Source organism: Grampus griseus (assembly GCF_964374135.1).
Source record: "Grampus griseus genome assembly, chromosome: 10".
NCBI classification, from domain to species: domain Eukaryota; kingdom Metazoa; phylum Chordata; class Mammalia; order Artiodactyla; family Delphinidae; genus Grampus; species Grampus griseus.
The window spans coordinates 67411422-67433843 of record NC_139004.1 but is presented as its reverse complement, the minus strand read 5'-3'; the positions used below and the strand labels follow the sequence as shown (position 1 = coordinate 67433843).

Below are 22422 nucleotides of genomic sequence, written 5' to 3'. Positions count from 1 at the left end.
CCAGGCACTGTGGGGGTGATATAAATATATGCCTCAAGAAAGAAAACTCAGATGTAGAGCAAGAAGCCATAAGTCTCCAAAACAGAAACAACAAAAGTCATCTTTGGACACCAAAGATGTCGGTAGCATTTGAATAAATACCAAATGCCAAATCAAATCGAATCATAATTTAAAATTATATCCCTAATACAAAAATGAAAAATGACATTATTGTCCCACTAGGAAATTTATGATGCATTTTTCTCCCCTACATAAACTTATGCCTTAAACACATCTATACTCTCTTACATGTTCCCTTGGTGCCCAAGGATACTCATTCACCCTAGTGCAGTTAACAGTATAGTCTGGGGCAGCATGGTTTCTCTTTAACCAGGGTGAGGCTGTACCCTGGAATTAAACCCCAAACCTTTGCCTCATCAGCACTCACTATGCCAACCTAAAACAGCTGGCAACCACCATCCAAGAACAATCTAGTTGACTGAGAGTGAAGAATAAAAGTGGAACACCTAGAGACAACTGCCAAATCTCAAGGACAGACATTCCAGGCCTGCATTTGGGAAAGAGGGCTAATAAAGTTCCAATCTTCTAGTCATTCAGTCAACAAGTAGTCATTAAATATTCTTGTGACCTATTCTCAAGTGGACATTGCCCCAGCACTGCAGGCAAAATAAAAATGCCCCCCAAAGAGAAGGAGAGTGAGTAATAGAAAAATGACAGGACGAGGAGCTAATCCTCCCTCCTGCTCACCACAGCATACAAGAATAAGGAGTGCAACTCATTGTTATATAAGAGTAAGGCTGAACAAAAGGCCCAGCTAAGTCAATGGTGGCATCTGCAGAATGTTATAAACCCAGGGCTAGAGGATGCCACTCAGCCATGCTAATAGATAAACTACTGAACACCCCCACAACACAGCTATTTCCAGACTCTCCTTATCATCTCTCCCATTAACTAAAAACAAAAATATTGCCTTCCATAACAAACAATTCTGACAGGTGGGCCTCTTCACATTCAAAAGTCTCTGTTTTAAGATAGTTCTGCTCTTAATGAAGTTCATACATTATTTTTGCACCAGTGTAGATAAGATATAGTAGGCAGGCCTCTACTTAGATTTTTGACTTGATATTAGTATTATACAAGCTGTATTTTACTCTTTATAATAAATAAAATACTGATATTTTAAAAATAATTATACATTTCGAACTTGGACAGGCTTCTAAAAAATGCCACTCACATAGAAGGATGGAAAGAACCCAAGCAGTTTGTTTTTTTTTTAACATCTTTATTGGAGTATAATTGCTTTACAATGGTGTGCTAGTTTCTGCTTTATAACAAAGTGAATCAGCTATACATATACATATATCCCCATATCTCTTCCCTCTTGCGTCTCCCTCCCACCCTCCCTATCCCACCCCTCTAGGTAGACACAACCCATGCAATTTTACAAATGCTGTTAGCACTGCTGTTATCTTGATCAAGAACTATGAAATGCACTCCATTTCAAATTTCAGAATGAACACAAACCAAGATTAAGTGCACCACTTATAGCTTCCCCACTGATTCCACTTTTGTAGCAAAAGCCTATAAAATTATCTGCAAAAGAAATTATCAACTGAGAGTGAGTACTTGAATACTGGGTATACCAGAGTCATGAAGGCAGGACAGCACCAGAGTTAAGATTTCAGATCAACAGCTCTAGAAACTATCTGGTGGAAACCAACAAGACAGCACCACAATGAACAAAGTACATCTAACAAGTTGGACAAGAGTGTCCTGCTTGGCCCCTTGGCAATGGGGGAGACCCCGCAAATTCTCCCACTGCAAAAACACCTAGAAATATGGATAAAATTAGATAAGTATCCATTTGAAATGCACAACTGCTTTCACAAAAAAAAGTAAGAGAAATCCCCAAGGAGCAATGATGAAAGGCAAACTGAAAACACAAACAAATACTGCTGACACTACAGCAGTCCTAGGAGAAGAGGAGGGTGCCAGCCTTGCAGGGGATGGGATGGGGGACAGGGGGATAAAGAGATAATACCCTGGGCTCAAAGAAGCAAAAAGAAGGGACAGCGACCTCTACATAAGGCCAGGACGTTGAAGAGTTATACTCTTATGAAAGAGTGGTCTAGAAAAAAATCTAACCACCAACACAGAAGACAACATAAAATCTTGTGTCAATCTAGGTCAGAGGGGAGAAAAAAGGTATCCATCCAATGGGAGTCTGTAACCAGAAGTCTGCCCTCAAACCAATTTGAGGTTGAAATACATACTTACCTAGGTGGTTCAAGAAATTAACCAAAACTAACTGAGGCCCCAAGCAAGTGATACATCCTAGTTGCCTAGAAATAAATGTAAAACATCTCTTGCATATACCTCAACCTGGACCACCAAGATAAAGCCTTACTGAAGATGAGCTCACAATTCAAAAGTATAAACAGAGGAGGGACTAATCATACAAAAGCAAGAGCCAAGAGGGTCAGATTCCTAAAAATCTACCTATACTGTGAAGGGAGAACATCCTTGCAGGAATGCAACAGAAGGACATCAGGCTATTCTCTGCTCGGTAGCCTGTGCTCAACAAGGGGACTATTCCTGGGAAAGGCCAGTCAGCTGCAGGAAACTGATGGTACTGCTGCCTCAAAGCCTCCTTTCTTTGGGACTTCCCTGGTGGCACAGTGGTTAAGAATCTGCCTGCCAATGCAGGGAACACGGGTTCGAGTTCTGGTCCGGGAAGATCTCACATGCCGTGGAGCAACTAAGCCAGTGCACAACTACTGAGCCTGCGCTCTAGTGCCCGCGAGCAACAACTACTGAGCCCACGTGCCACAACTACTGAAGTCCACGTGCCTAGAGCCCGTGCTCCGCAACAAGAAGCCACCGCAATGAGAAGCCTGTGCACTGCAATGAAGAGTAGCCTCCGCTCGCCGCAACTAGAGAAAGTCCAAGTGCAGCAATGAAGACCCACAGCAGCCAAAAAAAAAAAAAAAGCCTCCTTTCCTTAAAAACAAGAGACGGGGGGCCCATGGGCACTGGTGTTAAGCAACCCTATAGACAAAAGGTCTGAATCTCAACAGAAAAGAATCTGAGACTGAGGAGGCTCAATCTTTATACATGTTCATGAAGCTCAATCCTGGCAACTTATGTAGGCTTCCCAAAGCATCTGAGACTGGCAATCAGACTGTGCTGTACAGGACTGAAAAGTCCTCTTTGTTCTCATCTCTAGACACTGCCTTCAGGTGTCCCACACCCTCCATTATCATCAACAAAATGGGAAGAAATAAAGCTTCCCGCTGGACTTCCCTGGTGGTCCAGTGGTTAAGACTCCACACTCCCAATGCAGGGGGCCCGGGTTTCATCCTGGGTCAGGGAACTAGATCCTGCACACCTCAACTAAAAAGATCCCTCATGCCACAACTAAAGATCCTACATGCCAACAACGAAGATCCGGTGCAGCCAAATAAATAAATATTAAAAAAAAAGCTTCCCTCATTTAGATTTGTAAAAAGGAATCAAACACATGATCCTCATGTGTTTCTTAATAGCATCCTATTATAAACATACAAATAACATATACTACATGCTCCCACAAAGCTGTGACTGTACCCTTTAAATTCTTTTTTCTCCCTATTATAACATCACATCTGGCCTAGTTTCTTCAACAGGCTATATCTGGTTTACCCAAGAAGCCATATATATCTATGATTTACTGAATCCTAATAAAATTAATTAGCCTCTTTTTTAGAGGATTAAAGGAAAGGGCAGACACCAAGAGCCCCACTTATACTTCTGAGGTAATCCCTCTATTTCTAAGTCCTTACTCTATATTTGGTTAGGCATCCTAGATAACAAATCAATATCTTCAGTTACATATAAAGGAGGACCCCAAATCTACTGCATTCTGCTAACTGGGGCCCACACCACAGTGGGCATTTGTTGTTTTCCTGTGTAACGCAGACAGACAAATTGCTTCACTGCTTTGGGGAAGATACTCCTGACCTGTGGTAAGAACCTGAGTTCTTACCGGGTCCTCGTAGCAGTTTCAACTACTTCAGAAGGCTTGTATCTATATAACGCATTAACACTGGGATAAAGATGCTATAGCCAGTGGACAAACTCTGAAAAGCCCATCAGTAACTGAATCAATTATTTAATTTTGCTTTCCAAAAGCTGTCTCCCTCTGAGCTGACTCTAAACAACAGGAAGTAACTGATTTTTAAGGAAGATTTGAAAATAACCATAGCATGTCTAAAGAATTATGTGAACAGAACTTCATGATCTGTAGAGGACAAGCTGATACTCTGCCACCTAATAACTAATCCTCCCATATCTGGGCCTTTTCCAATGTCAGGGAAAGTCAATACTTTCATTATGTGCAGACTTAACAATCAGTTAAAACTCACTAAAGATACTACTGAATGCTTACAAACAGAAAAGAGTTTAAAAGGAATAAACGCTTCTCAGTGAAGTGATGAAGCAAATGTCATGGTATTCTACATTCGAACTGCTGACTCTGGTGATTTTTGATAAACACAAGGGGGCAGGGGAGTGGTGATGTGTAAAAACCATGACTTAGAAATCAAGAAGTTCTTTTACTAAAATGCATATTCTCTGTACCCGCACATAAAGAGGCTCTGAGATCTTGAATCAGGCTGTTCTATAAAGCTTCAGAGAAAGAACAGAAGAGATGATGACAGAACCAATAGTTGGAAAGCACATACACCATATGAAACCAAATCCATTACCTAAGGATTCAGCCTCCTAGCCAGGGTACTAGCCAACAAAGAATAGTGAACAGCAATAGAAGTCCACTTTAAAACAGGAGAAAGAGGACTTCCCTGGTGGTCCAGTGGGTAAGACTCTGTGCTCCCAATGCAGGGGGCCTAGGTTCGATCCCTGGTCAGGGGATTAGATCCTGCATGAGTACTGCAATTAGGACCCTGCATGCTACAATTGAAAAGATCCCGCGTGCTGCAACTAAAAGATGCCACATGCTGCAACGAAGATCCTGTGTGCCACAACTAAGACCCGGCACAGCCTAAATAAATAAATTTTTTTTTTTTTAAGAAAGGGAGAAAAAAGATGGTTCCACAAAGATAGTTCTAATACATTCAAGTACTAAAATCAGAAAAACGTTTTTAATAACAGGTTACATCCCTCATGTCAGAAATTGACCATTACCTACTCTAAGTTATTAAAATTGACAAAACAGCTCACCAAGAAGAAAGTTTGGTGGTCTCTAGAATGTCTCTTTCTAGAGAGTGATACCTCCAAAACTTCTGCTCAGCTGAACAAAAACATATTAAACAACTACCATCTACTGGGGACACAAAGATAAAGAGCAAACACAGGTCAGGTCAGATCAAGCATTAGGAGGAATGAGGCCCAAAGCGAGTTTTGAAGAAAGAGTTGGACGGAGTTAGGTAATGGCAGGGTGGGTGGGGGGGTGGGGAGTTGGGTAGGGGATAGAGGGGACAAGATAATGGAGATGAATAGAGAAGAGGAGGGAAGAGTTCAAAGATAGGGAACTCTATGAACAATAATTGAGAGACAAGAAAGAGCAGAATGTGAAATTAAATCCAAGAAGGTTGTGTTACTAGAGCGTAAAGTAGGGAGTATGGGGGAAGAGTAGAAAATGAACCTGGAAAAGCAACAGGGCAAAGATCACGGAGCACCCTGTGTATGTTAAGGAGATTGGATATTATCCTACAAGGAAGATCAAAATAACATGATAAGCTCTGTCTTTTTTTTTTTTGCGGTACGCGGGCCTCTCACTGTCGTGGCCTCTCCCGTTGCGGAGCACTGGCTCCGGACGCGCACGCTCAGAGGCCGTGGCTTACAGGCCTAGCCGCTCCACGGCATGTGGGATCTTCCTGGACCAGGGCACGAACCCATGTCCCCTGCATCGGCAGGTGGACTCTCAACCACTGTACCACCAGGGAAGCCCGAGCTCTGTCTTTTATAAAGATCACTCTGCACCATAGAATGTTATAGAATATAAAAGCATAGGTATATGCAGTTTCAAACTGAAATCCCAACTCATTTTTTCAGTGTGACCTTAGGCAAGTCAATCTCTCTGGGCCACTGATTCCTCACCTGTAAATTGGAGGTACCCCTTACCTTCAAGGATTATTAAGAGAATGAGGTGGTGAAAGAATATAATATAAATGTAAATTGTACTGTGAAATTACACAGTTCAGTATTTAGCACATTGTAAGTATCCAAAACATGGTCTGGAAGAGATATTTGCTGGAAGAAATTGTAAGATGGAATAAGAGAAGACAGGAAATAGCCAGTAAAAAAGCCAGAGGAAAGGCCAGATTTGAGAACTATTTAGGAGGTAAAATAAACAGGGCTAGTGGGTTACTATTCTTCAGGTGAAAAAGACACATAAGACTTCTCTTCCAGGTTTCCCTAACCAGGGCCTATGGTGCTGCTGTCAGTTCCTCCTCAGACACCAACCCAGACTGGAGGCCAGATGCTACAATATAGCCCAGCTTTTACTATCAGCACTGCTGAAAAGGCAACAAATATATCATGGAGTGGGAACTCTTAGATGTCAAGAGAGACCCTAGTTAATGGTGCCATTTAACCAGAGCAAATTTACCTTTTCCTCATTTGGGGTAATGACACCTATACTTCAGGTGCTGCAAGTATTCATGCAGCATATAAAACAGTAACATAATAAGGACTCAATAACTTAACACAACACAAACAAATCCTATGTAGATGTGAAGCTTAGTTTACAGTGTCTCTCATGAAAACACTATAGCCTTATCACAGCTCCAGCCCACCTGGAAGTCCTGGTAGCTGAAATTGTACAATACACATCCGTGTGTTGGTTATCATACAGGCAACCGATGCCCCATTTAGGGAGAGCCTATTTTTATTTCTAAAATGTGTGTAACATCTTCCACCATAATATGTGCTATCTGGTTTCTAAACAAATAAAACTGGTTTCAGAGAGCTCATCTCTGGAAATAGCAGCTGGGATACTGTAGTTTTACCCAAAAGTTAAGTAAAAATTGGCCCCAAGCCCAGAAAACAGGCATTCCTCCCAGACAAAACTGGATAAACCAAGTCTACAAACAATGAGTGGATAAAATAGTAGGGAAGTAAAGACATGGAGAGAGCCGGAATAACCCACACCAAAAGGCCAACCCATAGCTCAAGAAGGGAACCAAGGAAGGCTTTAGAATGTACCAGTTCTGAAGCAGTCAGGTGAGGCAAAAGTTACCAAGTGTAAGACACCGAAGTTACTAAATGAAAAGTATCTGGAACATAGATATTCTCCCTGCTATGCCAAAGGTAAGATTTATGTAAGCAGTATGAACTAAATGCTCTATTCAGCTTAAGATTCAAGATTCCTTATGAGAGGTTAGGCAGCTGGAGAGATATAACCTGGGGAAGGAAGAATATCAATGGAGACAAAATTCAAACACAGTAAATGTGAAAAAGAGTTTCCACTTCAACAGGCTAATTTATTGATGCTGCTATTGTTTCACACATTTGATTTCTTATAAGGACTGTACTGATTATACATGTCACAAGGTATTACTTCCTACTTTCACTTATGAAATATTAACAGAAAAGAATCTTCAAAGGAGAAGAACTTGCCAAAATGCCCTTGACATGGAATTGTTCTTTAAGATGCTGCCAGAGCACATGGTTTTGATTAAAAACAAAACAAACAACAAAAAAAACCCCACAAGCCGTCCTCTAAACATCTAAAATGTTTTTTTTTTAAAAAACGTTTAATCTGAAATATTGACTGCAGAGTCAGTAGATGAAGGGCAAGTCTAACAGGGCCCAGCTGACAGATGAGACCAGGTCACAAGTCTCTGATAGAGGAATCTGTACTGAGAGCACCGATTGGGTCAATCAGTGAATTCTAATTTGCCCTAACCAGAGCTTGCAAGACAGACCTGGTGAGGTTCCTGAAAAAATCTATTAATATATGAAACAGATGGCTCTGCCAAAGAGGTTTCTGACCTATTAGAGGAAAAGTCTTTCTGAGAACATAAAATAGATACAGTAGAGCAATTCAGGGGAAGATTTTCAAGACCATTTTTACAATATAATGTTGTATAAAAAGTGCAAAAAACTTATAAATATTTAGATCCCAATTTTAAAAATAGAATTACACATGTGCAAGTATTTATATATGCATAGGGGAAAAAAAAGACAAGAAAGAAATGCACCAAAAGGTTAACCATTTTTATCTGAGTGACAGTTTTACCAAAAAACTTATTACTTTCTTCTTTATTCTTTTGTTTTACAGTAATAGATAGGACTTTATAACTGTAAAATCAGTATCTTTATACATGTATTCTCTCTCCACAAAGTCAAACCATCAGTGAACAAATCCTGTTTGACCTCATCCCCCTCCTGAGCTGCATCGTATTTTTCAGGCTGTGACTGCTTTTATCCATAGCCATATCCAGTGACCAACAGGGCAAGCTCTCACACTGCCAACAAAAGTTCACTGGGTATCTATTACAAGGACCCCATCTTAGGCAGGGCTCACATGAGGGCCTAAAGCAGCACGTAAAAAAGATCATCAGGGCTTCCCTGGTGGCACAGTCGTTGAGAGTCCGCCTGCCGATGCAGGGAACATGGGTTTGTGCCCTGGTCTGGGAAGATCCCACATGCTGCGGAGCGGCTGGGCCCGTGAGCCATGGCCACTGAGCCTGCACGTCCAGAGCCTGTGCTCCACAACGGGAGAGGCCACAACAGTGAGAGGCCCACGTACCACAAAAAAAAAAAAAAAAAAGAAAAGATCATCAATAGTTAAAGTCACCCTTGAAAAGTCTTTTCTATTGTCCACATATAAATACAGTATGAATAGTTTTATGTATGCATTCCTGTAGATGAATATACCAAAAATATTTCCAAAAGCATATAATATTCAGAAATTAAACCTCTCGTGTATCTTGCTGCTTGGACCAGTTCAGCAATTCTTCATTGGTCCTCAATTTTTCCTCCCCATCCCCTCACCGGTGAATACTTACCAACTCATCACCACACCACCTAAACAATTTCTGTTCTGCCAATGGTCAAGAATTCTTCACATTTATAAGTTTTGTCAATCTTATTAACTAACAGCACTGACTACATCCACTGCCTTTGGGTACTCACGGAGTAAAATGGTGAGTATAAATTACCCCACTATTTAAATCATTATTTCTGGGGACTTCCCCAGTGGTCCAGTGGTTAAGACTCTGCACTCCCAATGCAGGGGCCCAGGTTCGATCCCTGGTCAGGGAACTAGATCCCACATGCCGCAACTAAAGATCCCGCAAGCAGCAATGAAGATCCCACATGCCGCAAAAACAACCCGGTGCAGCCAAATAAATAAATATTAAAATCAATCAATCAATCATTTTTTCTTACTCTCTCTTTTTCTTCCTTCTGCAATTTAAGCAAGATAAAATGTTAGCTATAATTCCATTAAAAAATTAAAGCACCTTTTTATTGGGAGTGAAAAAAGGGAATCTTAGTGTTGTTAGGCTTAGTGTCAATCTACTTAAGGACATAGGTAAGATTACATTTATTGAGTGCCTTAATAAATGCACTTTATTAAGTGCATTAAGCACTTAATAAAGCAGCTAAGCCCATGGGCGACAACTACTGAGCCTGCGCTCTAGAGCCCACGCGCCACAACTACTGAAGCCTGCGCGCCTAGAGCGTGTGCTCACAACAAGAGAAGCCACCGCAATGAGAAGCCCGGAGGAGGCAAATCTTGAGGCAACCCCTGAAGCAAGGCAGAATTAGACAAGTGAGGGGGGGAGGAGAAGACATTCCACACAGGAGTCATGACTTGGATCTGAGGTGCACTGAAAAGGCAGAAAGTGTCTGGTTTTCTGGAAAGGGAGATAAAATGATTCATCAATAAGTACTGATTGGGACTTCCCTGGTGGCACAGTGGTTAAGAATCCACCTGCCAATGCAGGAGACACAGGTTTGAGCCCTGGTCCGTGAAGATCCCACATGCCATGGAGCAACTAAGCCCATGTGCCACAACTACTAAGCCTGTGCTCTAGAGCCCACGAGCCACAACTACTGAGCCTGCATGCCACAACTACTGTTGCCCGCATGCCTAGAGCCTGTGCTCCGCAACAAGAGAAGCCACGCAATGAGAAGCCCACGTGCCACAAGTAGAGAAAGCCGCTCACGGCAACAAAAACCCAATGCAGCCAAAAATAAATAAATAAATTTATTAAAAAATAAAATAAAATAAATAAGTACTGACTAAGCACCTAGTATTGACCAGTACTGGTAGGTACTAAAGATACAGAGATGAGAGAACCCTGGTCACAGAGTGATGATTGGAGCCCTCCAGGAATCATCCAGTCAACTGACACAGATACATAAACACATAAGATGAGCAATCTGGTAAGTATAACATATGACTAAAGTTGATGACTAGATAAACAGAATGTAGCATATCCATAGAGTGGAATATTATCGAGCAATAAAAGGGAAGGAAGTACTAACGCATTCTACAGCATGGGCAAACTTTGAAAACATTATGCTAAGTGAAACAAACCAGTCACAGAAGGCCACATACTATATGATTCCATTTATCTGAAATGCCCAGAATAGGCAAAACCATTGAAACAGAAAGTAGATTAGTGGTTACCAGTGGGTAGGGGGAAGGAAGAATTAGGGAGTGGCCACTTAATGAGCGCAAGTTTCTTTTTGCAGAAAAGAAATGTTTTGGGACTTGCCTGGAGGCACAATGATTAAGAATCTGCCTGCCAATGCAGGGGCCACAGTGTTCGAACCCTGGTCTGGGAAGATCCCACATGCCGCGGAGCAACTAAGCCCATGGGTGACAACTTCTGAGCCTGCGCTCTAGAGTCCACGTGCCACAACTACTGAAGCCTGTGCGCCTAGAGCGCATGCTCACAACAAGAGAAGCCACCACAATGAGAAGCCCGCACACCACAACGAACAGTAACCCCCGCTTGCCGCAACTAGAGAAAGCCCGCGCGCAGCAACGAAGACCCAACGCAGCCAAAAATAAATAAATAAAATAATTAATCAAAAAACAAAAACAAAAAAAAGAAAGGAAATGTTCTGGAATTATATAGTGGTGATGGTTGCATAACCTTGTGAATATACTAAAAATCACTGAATTAAAACACTTTAAAATGGTGGAAATTTATGGTATGTGAATTATATTTCAAAGGAAGGGAGGGAGGGAGGAAGGAAAAGGTTCTACAGGACAGAGAAGGAAATAATTTTGCCTGGAAAGGCTGGTGAAGACTTCTCAGAGGAGGCAACAGATCTGAACGTCAAAGGACAATCTCTTCTTTCCTTAAAAAGAGACGGATGGAAATAGAGACACAGATGTAGAGAACAAACGTATGGACACCAAGGGGGGAAAGTGGCGGGGGTGGTGGGGCAGTGGTGTGATGAATTGGGAGATTGGGATTGACATGTATACACTAATACGTATAAAATGTATAACTAATAAGAACCTGCTGTATAAAATTCAAAAAAAAAAAGAAGAGACTGATGAAGTCATTCAGAGAGAGGAAATGACATATGCAGAAGTACAGTTCCATAGGAATAGAGGCTGGGGGAGTAAATGGGGAAACTGTGAGAAGTAGACAGGCCAGATCTTGATCCAGCAGTCTCCGGAGGACTTTGTTTAGGAGTCTGAACTTCGTCCTATATAAAAATTGGCAAATATGTGGCACTTGGCACCACTCTCCTGTCTGCACCTCTGGCAGACATAACTATTATGCCATCGAGCCCTTCTCTGCTGAGCTCAGAAGTGGCCTCAGTATCTGTCTCCATGCAATCCTTCCCACAGTCCATGTGCCCCCAGTGGGAGCCACTAAAGGGTCTCAAGCAGGGAAGTGGCATCATCTGAATTCCCAATTTAAAAAGAACACTGGTGGGACTTCCCTAGTGGTGCAGCGGTTAAGATTCCACACTTCTAATGCAGGGGGCCCGGGTTCGATCCCTGGTCAGGGAACTAGATCCCACATGCATGCCACAACTAAGGAGCCCGCCTGCCTCAACTAAGACCTGATGCAACCAAATAAATAAATATTAAAAAAAAAAAAAGAACACTGGTAACTATGTGGAGCACTATTTGAAAACTGGCTTTAGGAACCCCAGCTACAGGAAAAGCAGAAGGATTTTTAACTGGAGAGAAATGGGTGATAGACAACGCTTTCAGAAGGACTATAAAAATGAGAGAAGGCCCTGGGTTAAGAGGAAAGAAACCGGAAAGAGTGGAGAAGGGGTAAGGCATTAGCAAGGAAAAGTCACAGGAAGGAAAAGGAAAACTTATATATGAATCTGAGGCTTGAAGTCTGTCATACCCTTCACCAAAATCAGAAAGAACAGTAGAGGGATAGCTGGTTTGGTGGGGAGAAATGAAAAAATCCATGCAAGATATTTGATAAGTGCTAGAAAATAAACATAAAAGAGCCAACTGGTAGTAAACATGCTTTGGACAGGAAAGCAGCACACCAGGGAAGAATAAAGGCTCTGGGACGAGATGGCCTGGGTCAGAGTCCCAGCACTGCCACTTTGTATCTAAGGAATACTAAAGAAGTTACTTAATTTCTCTAAACCTAGATTTCTTTATTTATAAAATGAGAAGAATAACAGTACATATGTAAGATTTTTTTTTTAATTAAGTGAAAAAAATAATTAGCATATTGCCTAGCACACAGTAAGTTAGCTTTCAATTAATGTTGGTGATTACCTTTAGCTACTCCATGATGACAGTATGTAGTATGACCAGCTATGCTTTGGAGAAGCTAAACTGTATTACCCAAAGAGTTGGAAAATCTTCCCAACTCTGAGATAGGACAGGAAAGCAGAGGATTCTTTGAATTTTGAGGTCAAGGAATTAGTACCATTTCAAAACCTCGGCCTTTTAGGTTTAAAAACATTTCCTTGGGCTTCCCTGGTGGCGCAGTGGTTAAAAATCCACCTACCAATGCAGGGGACGTGGGTTCCAGCCCTGGTCCGGGAAGATCCCACATGCCGTGGAGCAACTAAGCCCTTGTGCCACAACTACTTAGTCTGCGCTCTAGAGCCTGCGTGCCTCAACTACTGAAGCCCATGCGCCTAGAGCCCGTGCTCCGCAACAAAAGAAGCCACTGCAACGAGAAGCCCGCGCACTGCAATGAAGAGTAGCCCCCACTCACTGCAACTAGAGAAAGCCTGCGTGCAGCAACGAAGACCCAATGCAGCCAAAAATAAATAAATTTATTAAAAAATAAATAAAGGGCTTCCCTGGGGTGCAGTGGTTGAGAGTCCGCCTGCCGATGCAGGGGACACGGGTTCGTGCCCCGGTCCGGGAAGATCTCACATGCTGAGGAGCGGCTAGACCCGTGAGCCATGGCCGCTGGGCCTGCGCGTCCGGAGCCTGTGCTCCGCAACGGGAGAGGCCACAACAGTGAGAGGCCCACGTACTGCAAAAAAATAAAAAAATAAAAAATAAATAAAATAAAAACATTTCCTTAAGTGTTCTTAACTTGAAGCAAAGTCTACTTTAGCTCAGTCACTTATTCAATCAGTATTTATTGCAAACTCTTAGTACAAAGAATTGTGCTGGACACTGTAGGATGCAAAATTACACGCAGTGTAAACGTGGTACCCATCCTCAAGAAGATTACACTAGGAGGGAAGAAAAGCTTACACACACAAATAGCTGAAGCACCAGGCATACTGTGAAATGTTACTGATGCACTGCCAGTCATGAGAGTCAGAAGAGGGAGGACTCACTTCCAATGTGGATGAAGCTGTCACCTGAACTTAGTCTAGAAAGATGGTCAGAAATTCAATCGGCCAGAACACAGGTTCAGGAGAAACAATGTGAATAGAACAGCCAAAGAAAACAATGTGAATGCAGACACAAAGCTGAAAAGTGCTAAATGTATGTTTCTGGAAGAGCCAGGAGTCAGGATTAACTGAAGAACTAGCCACAAGATAACTGGCCCTATGTTGAAGACAAATGAAAGGGAAAAGCCATAGGATGAAGCCTGGATATCCTGAGAGAGGCCAGATGGGAAAGGCCAGAAACTTGTTTGGGGAGTAGAATGATGCATGTGGTCCCACATATGCTGAGCAAGACATTTCTGAAACCACCTTCTCACAGCTGAGAGGATTTTAAAGCTGCACAGGACTTCAGACTCTAATCCAGCCCTACCATCCTTCTGACTGAGGACACCAAGATCAAGAGAGGTGACTGAACTGCCCAAGCCATGGAGTTAGTGGCAAGATTGAGTGAAGCCCTGGTGGGCAGACTCAGTTCAGGGCACTTTACACTCATTCCCATGACCAGAAAGACATGTCTAAAAGCCAGGATGAAATGTGGGTTTGTTGCTTGGTAAAGAAACCAGGGTTATAGAATTGAGTCACTTGGATAGCCTGAAGTGGTGGGAGTGAAAGAGCTAGATTTCTGAGGGTCAGGCTACAGAGGGAATAGAAAAGGAAAAACAACAAACCTGGGTTACATCCACATCCAGGAGGAAAAAGGAAGGGGTTTTTAAACATCTGAGAGGCAGGCAGAGAATCAGGATAGTGCAGAATCTTAGAAGCCAAGGTCACTGTCTCCTCTTCAGCTGACAGATATGTGTTCCATAAATATCTGCTGAATGAATGGATAGATGAAGACAGAGTAAATGCAAAAAATGTTTGAGCCCCCACGTAGGTAAAGCACAGTGCTAAGCACTTCATATGAGAATAAATGAGGTAACCTCACAACCACCCTATTAGGCAGCATTATCATCATTATCTCACTGCATTTCAAGATGAGAAAACAAGTTTAAAAATTGCCCAAGTTAAACAGCAAGTATCAGAGCCAGGATTATATATCAAGTCCTCACTATTAAGGAAACGTTAATTTTTATCAGGGTAGAAAATGGCAAGGTAATGGTGTTTAAGAAAAAAATATTCTTATTAGTTAGAGACACATACTCAGTGACAAAGTCTGAGATTTAGCTTTAAAATATGCCAATAACAGCAAAAAAAGGTGGGAAGGACAATTGAAAGAAAAAATTGGGGAAATATTGGTCACTATTGAAATTGAGTGATGGGTCCATGGGGTTCATTATACTATACTCCCTGCTGTTGTATGTTTGAAATTTTCCATAATAAAAAGTCCACTCATATGCAGCTTCCCTCCCTGCAAAGATGGTAGGGAATGGGGAATTAGTCAAAACAAGGGAGAACAAACATCAAGAAAAAAATTTTTGTCTGGGCAACAAGGAATTCACTCAGAGATAGTATTCAGGAGAAAAACAGGACCAGAAGCCAGACCACAAAGGATTAAGAGATATAGATAAAGCAAGTAGTGAGGAAATGGCAGTAAAACTGCATTTTAGATAAAAGGGACAGGAAGGAGAGGGCTAGGATGGCATGAGAGGTCAAGTTACATGGTTCTACCTTGTATGTAGGTAAAAACAAAAAGGGGAGGGAGGGAGGATAGGAAGATGCTAGAAAGAAGATAACTGAGTAATCAATTAATTGATCAATCAATCTATACATGAAACAAAAACATGAAAAGATGCTCATCACTTACATTTAAGGAAATGTAAATAAAAGTTATCTAGGTTTTAATTGTCAAAGATTAAACTTATTGACAATGTTCAGTGTTAGAGGAGAAATATAAATTGATATAATCTTTCAAAAGTTATGTGACAGGGCTTCCCTGGTGGCGCGGTGGTTGAGAGTCCGCCTGCCGATGCAGGGGACACGAGCTGGTCCGGGAAGATCCCACATGCCGCGGAGCGGCTGGGCCTGTGAGCCATGGCCTGCGCGCCGGGAGCCTATGCTCCGCAACAGGAGAGGCCACAACAGTGAGAGGCCCACATACCGCAAAAAAAAAAAAAAAAAAAAGTTATGTGATAATATCTAGTAAAATTTTAAACATGCATAACTTTTGACACAGAAACTCCACTTGTAGGAATTTATCCTAAGAAGTATACAGAGTACAGAAAATACGAAGATATATTTACAAGGATGCTTGTAACTGCAGAGAAAAAGAAACAAATGGCTATCACCAGGGGACTAGGAAAATTGATAGAAATTAACTACGTAACTATTAAAAGATAGATATGTGTCCGAAACATGGGAAAATGCCCAAAATAAAGGCATTACATGAAGACAGAAAGCAAATTATAGAAAAGTAGATATACTGTTATTCCATTTCTGTAAAAAGGAATTACTTTATCTCACACACATACAGAAGCACAAATACATCCATGTCAGCATACACGGTGGAAAAAAGTGTGGATATATATAAACCAAATTCATGATAGTGGTTAACATTGAGACATGGGATTATGGGTTCCTTTCCTTATTTAAAAATGCCTCCGGGGAGTGGGAACGGTAAACTGAAAAAACTTTAAAAAAATAAATAAAATAAAATAAAAATGCCTTAATTTTACTGTGCTCATATATTACTTGCATAATCAGGAAAAAAGTCAAGGAATTTCCAAAAGCAAGAGTAATGAAAGTGCCATAATAGAAAGGAAAGGGTAAAAAATTAGTGAGCACAAGCCCTAAAGTGAAGTCACAGGTCAAGAATGAGGCAGACAAGAGAGCAGGTCTAGGGCCTGAGGGAAAAACAGCCTTGCAAAACGTGCAAGCAGCTGCTGTGGGAACTGGGACCCTGAGAATGCAGCACAAGAGCACCCGGAGGGGCAGAGGCAGCTCAACTGAAGTGAGGCAGTGGGAACTGCTGACAACCAAAGCAGCCCATTTTCCTGACTCCCCAGAAACACTGGGCAGCCTAGGGGCAGCGAAAGAAGCCAGGGGAGAGAATTCAGGGTTGGCAACTGGCAGAGTGCAAAGGTTCAAGCAGGTTCTCAGACCTGGGGAGGGCAGCAATGTAACTGTGGACCATGGCAAACCAGCATCCAAACTAAGGTGGGAGGTGGGTGAAACAGTAGAGAAGAGAAAGGTAGAGAGATAGGGTGGGGGAAGACAGTGAGAGTGGATGGCACAATGAGAACAAAGAGACTAAGCTCAATCCAGAATCACACTTAAAGGATTCTTTCCCAAATTTCCATTTTTCTTCCAATTTCTAAACATCATCACATTAGGAGGAAGATCCCAATTTGTGTCACTGGGCTTCAAGGGCAAAAACTCTCCACCTGGTTTTGGGTGTTTCTCATAACCCGTAAGGGATCTGTGAGGAAGGTGGAGGCTCCATCTAGGTTCCCCCCACACCCAGCTCTTGCAGAGTTACTAGGCTGCTGTTAATAGAGCAGAAGCTCTACTCCCTGTGTGGCACTACCTTCTTTGTGTGTATCCTCTACTGGCCAGAAGCCTGGAATAAGGAGTGACTGTCACCCCCAAACCGAAGCCCTAACAATATCTCATGAGGACGTTAAAAAAGGCCCTAAACTTAGAAAACCTGGCATCAAGTCCCACCTTTTTTTCTTATTGTCTTTGTGAACTTGAAAGCAAGCCACTTCACCTCTTTGTGTTTGCTTCTTCATCTATAAAATGGGGATATCTGCCTAACAGTGTTGCTGGGAGGATGTAGTAAAGTAAAATGTACATCAAAGTGTTTTATGAAACAATAATATCATACATATGAAAGGTATACGTATACTTATCATAGTAAAGCAAACATTTTTCAATTCTACCTATATATCACTTTCATCAATGGTGCTATAAAACCATAAATGGGTGCTAGCACCTTCAATGTGCCTATGCTGGCTGAAATTGTCCATGTTTTTATTGCTTTTAACCTATATAACAATTTTCTTCACAAGATTTCAACACTGCTCACAAATTTCTTCAATTTAACAGTTGCTTGCCACATTTAAAGTGCCTTATGCTTTGTCTCAGTTTTCCTTTTTATCTCATGTCAATTTTTATCTTTAACTACAGTTACTTTTCATGCTTCCCTTTTCTTCAGTCTGTTATGTTTGTCACCTACATGAAAGAATAACCGCATTAGGTAGGCTTCAATAGAGTTCCTTATACCTGGACAGTGGGATTCCTATGTGGTCTGATCAACCATGAAAATTAATTCAAAGTAATTTAGGTAGTATATTCTCAAGTTATTTTACCACTAAGAAGAACCAAGAGGGTGATTAAATGAATTGGCACAATTCCATTACTTCTAGGTTAATAACTCAGAACACAGAGCTTCCTAACAAAGAACTAATATATCAATTTCAGTGTTAGTACAGTATTAGGCTGAACAAAGGACTAATACAGATAATTTCATAATCACTGAGTTCAAATTCCTAAATAAAGTTTGGGCAAATGATCTTATATCCTGAATATGGCCACATTGAGCTCAGCTGGATCTTCAAAAAGTCCATCAGCTGACAAAAGTCACAACATCCTAGTGTTAAATCCATTACCTACACCCAGGCTGGAAGTAGCTGTCTAGAGACCTTGTAGCCCAAACTGACTAGTCACTGTTCTTCACACGAGGACAAATTGCTCAGAGCAGTAAATGGCCAGTGGAAGATCTAGATAATACCCATAAAGAACTGTCACATTCTTTTCCAAGGGAAACTTTTGCCAAGACCCAAAGAGAGCAAGTAATAGCTCCCCAGCATCAAAACCATAAACATATGGAATAAGCAACACATTTTCACAGCAAAATTACGTATTATGTATTTTAGCAACCTGGAAATACAAAGGCAGAAGCACTGCTTCAGCCAGGGTCTGAGGCACCCATGAAATCAGAACTCTCATCACATCACCAGCTCCACAAGGAATGATTTCATGATATTTTACATGCAGAGGTCATTCATTTCTTCACTAAACATTTATTGAGTAGCTACTTCTGTATCAGAAATGTTAGATACTGGGATATAGAGTTAAACAAGACGAGGTCCTGCCCTCACGTAGGTCACAACATAGGCACAGAAAACACACAAAAATACCCAAAGTTAAGAGTACAGTGATTATGAAAGAAGCTTTCACAGATTGCAATGCCATACAAAGGAAAGGCATTCAGCCTAATCTGGGAAGAATCAAGGAAGAGTTTTAAGTGATGGTGCCTGAATTCCTAGTAAATTCAAGCCTAAGAGTCAAACAAGCACTAGAACAGGAGGAAAATTAGTAGGAGAAATAGCCTGAGAATGCTGGGACATTCAAGGAGCTCACTATAACTGGAGCCTAAAGTGACAGAGGAGGGCTTCCCTGGTGACGCAGTGGTTGAGAGTCCGCCTGCCGATGCAGGGGACACGGGTTCGTGCCCCGGTCCGGGAAGATCCCACATGCCGTGGAGCAGCTGGGCCCATGAGCCATGGCCACTGAGCCTGCGCATCCGGAGCCTGTGCTCCGCAACGGGAGAGGTCACAACAGTGAGAGGCCCGCGTACCGTACAAAAAAAAAAAATAAAAAAATAAAGTGACAGAGGAATTGTGGCAGAAGAGGACTAGAAAGGAAGATACCAAAGAGGCCAGGTCATAAAGGTCTTTGTGAGATGTTGAAGTAGAGATATATCAGGATCTAGATGTTCGTGTATTTTGAGGCCAGGGGAGTATTATTTACTTTTAACTGAAGTTAAAGACCACCCCAAATGGAGGGGGAATTTGACTATGGAAGACTGGAAGAGATTTAGGGCCAGTTATTTTGAATCATTTCTGTCTGGCTCATACTTATTTTTCTCTCTACTTTTTTTTCCCCCTCTCACAGGGAAAAAATAAAACTGAACAATTCTATAACAAAGCCTGTGAACCTTCTGTTCATCAAAAACATTTCTGAACAGAGTGCTAGATTCTATCAAACTAGCCCAAATTAGAGAAAGACGACAAATCTCTCCAGCATCTGGAGCCTTCCAGGCAAAAAGACCAAAGTCAGGTATATGATGCCAACAGAAGAAAGCTAGAGAAATATTCTGATCAGGGGCCACACAGAATATGCTGCCTGGCATACTCCAGCACTCTGTCACTGGGGATGCCCACTGTTCCCAAAACAAGGACATGCCAAACAGTTACCTCCTGGCTTCTGCATAGAAACTGCCAGGAAAAAACCTACCAGTGCCAGGAATGACCTTGGACTTTATAGTGTTGACTCCCGGCCACCAGTACTGGATAAAGACTACCTCAACAATTCTCTCACCTGTCCAGGGTGCCAACAGGTGTAGACAGAAGGCTGCCTTCCTCACCAGACAAGGAAACTGAACCTCTCATCCATGCATAGCACCCAGCCACACGCCTATTACTAATACTACTGAGAACAGTAACTCCCACATAATGATATACACAACCTACTACTAACAGCAAGCACTGACCACCCATTAAGCACCAGGCCCTCATCTCCAGTCCTCACTACAACCTGCAGAGGTTATTTTAACCCCATTTCACAGACTGAAAAAAATTAAATTAAAAAACAAGGCTCAGAAAGGTTAACAGCTTACGCAGGTCAAAAAGCAAGCAAGAGGTAGAGATGGGATGACCCCAAAGATCATGCTCTTTCCATTGTACTAGACACCTCAGAATCTTTCCAAAGAAATCAAACACTCTAAGCTTTCTTTCCAAGAGTTTCTGAGGTTATCCATCTGACTAAGAGGTAGTCAAAACATTTTTCAGCAGTCAGTTTGCCTTCAAAGCAACAAAATAAAGTTTTCATTTTATTTGATCAAGTGAATATTCCAGATGGAAAAATGAAAGAGACTTCAAAGAATTTATTTATTATCTAAGTGTCTTGATTTTAAACCTCTTCATTTATTTTTGGCCAAAATACATACAGAGAAATAGAGAAGAGAGCAAAGGACAGAAGTTCATTTAACTAGATAGGAATGGAGATTAACAATTAAAGCAAAAAAGCATTCAAATATAATTTATGCAGTAATAATTAAGAGGCAAGGAATTTCAAACAGGCTGAGCCTTACCTCAATCTTATTCCTCCTGTTCTAGGAGACAGCACTCCAAGACATCAGCAGACACTCCCAGCCTACATACAGTGAACCAGACAAAGGGAGTAAGCAACGCCTTCATGCTCCCAAAACCACAGTGGGAAGGAAAGTGTGATGGCTTCCTGGGGAACCTAAGCACATATACAGTATTTGTAAATCATAGCTCATCAAGACACACACAGCAACAAAATGTTTACCTTGTGGCTTGTCTACAGGCATACTTAAAGTTAACAGGTGTATGTAAATAAAACAAAGCAAAAACAACCCCATACCATTGTGAACTTTTCCCATGGAAATATATGAGGATAATCAATTGTCACTAGTCAAAATCAATACTTTTTAAAAACTTTATTCAATGGTTTTACTGATTAAAAGCTTGATATGCCTGAATCACTTCTTCCTTCATAGACCTATAGCCACTTCTGAAATATGAACTATTACTATTAAAACATGAAAAACATCACCATTGTAGAGGTGCCCAACACAGTGCCTGGCATAATTCAATAGATATTGGTTTATGAAAGAATGAGTTACTTAAGATAGAAAACTTAAGAGAAAGAGACAGACAGAAATAATACAGTGCAAGGGAAATATATGATTTTTTAAAGATTAAGGGGAAAAACAATCCCCAGAACCATCAGTACAACTACAAATAGTCAGAATTACCTCACATCTCACCCGAAAATTTATACTCTAATATACTCCAATGAGGCAATACAACTCCTAACACTCTAAACAAACTCTGAAAGTGCAATGATTCTGACACTTTTTTTTCATATGAGATTTGATATCTCATCTATAGACAACACACCAACTTTTGCCTGAATACTACATAGAGAGAGCTCTGGTGCACAGATGCAGGCCTCAGCTATTTGGAGTTTGCACATTGCCTTTCAATGATACAGATGAGACACAGTGTACAGACCAGACAGACAACACTTCTAGTGAAGATAATGTCCTGGGAGAGTTAAAATGACGGTCACTAAGATTTAACAGATTTAACGTAATGACTTCACGGTAGTAGGAGAAAATGAAGTTTAGGGATATAAAGAACTTTTAACAACATAAACTGTTAGAGTTTTCACATCCCTCTCTAGAGTTGCATACATTAAACAATGACACATAAATTAGTGAAAAGAGGCTCTTAATGTAGATTTAGAATTGGACTGAAAAATCCCTAGAATTTATATATATTATACTGTCTAAGTTTGTCTATCATCATAAACAACAGCCATAGTGCTGAAAAGAAAGTATGAGTCACAATTCAAAAACAAAGGAGAAAATAAATGAACAGAGGAAAGCTTTGGATCCAAATACCACAAAGAAATTCTTTACTTAAAACACTGTCAATGACAGCTACCATTCTGACTTGGAGTAAGAAGGAATGGTCCACACTGTCTTCTATTCAGGAAGAAACTCAATTCAGCCCCCAAACGCTCCTTCCAGCACCATCTACCTCAGTGCCCAGCCACCAACACAGTCAGCCACATCCACTAGCAAGGGACAGGAATTCTAAGATCTGAGTCACCCCTCCCCCTCAGTAAGAGGTCATT

General features: G+C 41.3%; 1 protein-coding gene across 1 annotated transcript in view; it reads right to left on the bottom strand.

The window, feature by feature from the left end:
- The window catches only part of RAD54L2 (RAD54 like 2), an 87422-nt gene that overhangs the window by 64071 nt on the left and 929 nt on the right, over positions 1-22422 (bottom strand). The gene's annotated exons all lie outside the window — the stretch shown is intronic.